At 37.5% G+C, this 2,904-nt stretch overlaps 1 pseudogene; it reads left to right on the top strand.

Annotated features, from left to right (window-relative positions):
* The first annotated feature begins 1,452 nt into the window (after positions 1-1,452).
* On the top strand, positions 1,453-2,582 carry LOC110258985 (annotated as a pseudogene).
* The last annotated feature ends 322 nt before the right edge of the window (positions 2,583-2,904 follow it).

Raw genomic sequence — 2,904 nt, 5'->3', positions numbered from 1 at the left:
TCTATATTTATCTTTTATCTTTGCTTTTTTTGTTTGTTTGGTTGGCATATGGAGATTCCCAGGCTAGGGGTCAAATCAGAGCTGTAGCTGCTGACCTACACCACTGCCACAGCAATGCCAGATCCGAGCCACGTCTGCAACCTACACCACAGCTCACCGCAATGCCAGATCCTTAACCCACTGAGCAAGGCCAGGGATCGAACCTGCGTCCTCACGGATCCTAGTCAGATTCATTTCTGCTCTGGGCCATGATGGGAACTCCTATCTTTTATCTTTGTATAAATCTTTTGTCATGTGAAAGTTTAAAATTTACATGTTACAGTCAGAAAAAAGTCAAATCTCATATCCTCTTGTGTTTTTCAACTGAAAGTATATTACTGTTATTTACCAAGGAATAATGTATATCTTCAGCTAAAAACCTAAAATTAAAATCACATGTAATGGAAGCAGCTACAAATATTATAACCACATTCAGCCTCATGTAGACATCCCATGGTCAAATTATACTTCATATATCAGTCTAGTAGCACTCTCTATTTTTATTGTAAATTATATGGTATCAGTCATATCAATGACCTTGGATTTAAACATTCAAAGAAGACTGAAGAAGTTTGATCTATATAACTAAATAACTGATAACTTCCACAGACTGCAAAAAATCGACTTGATTATTTGACTTTGATGTTCCTGGTTTCATTTATAACCACTGTTGTGTTACATGTTGTCATTCTTGCTGTGCTATATGTATATTTGAGGGAAAGTATGGTATAAAAAATAGAATGGGCTTTATATCCTGCCTTTGAGCATTGAACCCACCATTACTGAGTGTGTAAATTATTCTCACTGAGTCACAGTAGAAATAAAATGTAGAGCATACCTGTTTATCAGGATTTTGTTGCGAATTATTTTAGGCACTGAGTAGTGTCAGTCACATGTTAATCGGGCAATGATTAAATGATCAGTTTTACAATTTTCATCAAGATATTTGGAGATACAGGGAGATGTCACCTGTGATCATCACTATAAATCACAAGTAAGTCATATTTTTATTTCCTTGAATCAAACCATCTAATAGTCATGATAGCTCTTTGCAGGAATGTTCATGCACACATATCATTTAAGAAAAAGAGACAACCAAAAAAAAAAAATGAAGATGTCACTAAAACAGTAGATTTGTAGAATCAATTGTAGATCTAGATGAAACTTTTAAAACCACTGCTCAGCATTTTCAGCCCGAATTAAAAGTAATTGATTTAAAAGTAGTATTTAATCTTAAAGTGCTTGTTAAGGTAGCTTAGGATGTAAGAAAAAGGTAAGGAATTAAAATGTATTGAGCACTTACAAATGTCCGTGTTTTATGCATAGAAGTCTACATTCGTGGCATTTAAATGTAATGATTTACTTCTTAAAGTCACATATAACTACTAAAACCAGAAGACCTACTTTCTAACCATATGATAAGTATGTTGTATTTTTACAAGGGCTCCACTTAATTTACTATAAATTATATTTACTATGGAATCATTTATTTGATTACAATAAGAGTATCCGATAATTTCCGACTGACAATTTTCCCGTTTTATGCTTTCAGGAATGAAAAGTTAGTGAGTCATCATGAATCGGGCAAACGAGAGCTCCTCAAAAGAGTTCATACTACTTGGCTTCTCAGACAAGCCCTGGCTACAAACGCCCCTTTTGGTGCTCCTATTAGCATCATACGCAACCACCATCTTTGGCAATGTGTCCATCATGATGGTGTGCATTCTGGAGCCCAAGCTCACACTCCCATGTATTTCTTTCTCACAAACCTCTCCATATTAGATCTCTGTTACACCACGAGCACCGTCCCTCATATGTTGAAAAACATTTGTCAGAACAAAAAGACCATCAGTTATGGTGGCTGTGTGGCCCAGCTCATCATCTTCCTGGCTCTGGGTGCTACGGAGTGTCTCCTCCTGGCTGTTAGGTCCTTTGACAGATATGTGGCCATTTGCAGACCCCTCTGCTACATAGTCATCATGAACCCCTGGTTCTGCTTCAAGATGACAGCCTTCTCCTGGCTCACTGGCTTCAGCAACTCAGTGTTGCAGTCCTCCTTGACCCTTAACATGCCTCGCTGTGGTCATCAGGAAGTGGACCACTTTTTCTGTGAGGTTCCTGCCCTTCTCAAGTTGTCATGTGCTGACACAAAGCCTATTGTCTCCGAGCTCTTTTTCTTCAGTGTGTTAATTCTGCTAATTCCAGTGACATTGATCCTCATCTCCTATGGCTTCATAGCTCAAGCAGTATTGAGAATCAGGTCAGCCGAAGGACGGCGAAAAGCTTTTGGAACGTGTGGGTCTCACATGGTTGTGGTCTCTCTCTTTTTTGGAACAAGCATATACATGTATCTACAACCACCTTCGTCCACTTCTAAGGACTGGGGAAAGATGGTTTCCCTTTTCTATGGGATATTCACACCCATGTTGAACCCTCTCATCTATAGCCTTAGAAATAAAGATATGAAAGAGGCCTTCAAGAGGCTGGAATTATTAACATTTTCTATAAGAAATAAGTGTTCCATTGAGACAACAATCTTCTGAGTCTGTCCTTATCCTTGAAAATGATAATAGTGTTTTAATTGATTTTTCATTTTTTCAGGCTCTTATGATTGTATTGAATTCAGCCAAAACTTATAAAACTTGCTTCAGGAAGCAATGCTGAAGACATCTTTTCTTTTGTTAAAAAAAGATTTATTATGATTTATTTACAATGTTCTGTTAATTTCTGTTGTACACCAAAGTGACCCAGTAATACATATGTATACACTCTTTTTCTCACATTATCCTCCACCATATTCCTTTACAGGTGATTAGATATATAGTTCCCTGTGCTATACAGCAGGATCTCATTGCCTGTCCACTC

The sequence above is a fragment of the Sus scrofa genome, unplaced genomic scaffold (assembly GCF_000003025.6).
Source record: "Sus scrofa isolate TJ Tabasco breed Duroc unplaced genomic scaffold, Sscrofa11.1 Contig594, whole genome shotgun sequence".
NCBI classification, from domain to species: Eukaryota; Metazoa; Chordata; class Mammalia; order Artiodactyla; family Suidae; genus Sus; species Sus scrofa.
Note: the sequence above shows the minus strand (reverse complement) of the source record. Positions and strands in the feature narration are given on the sequence as shown.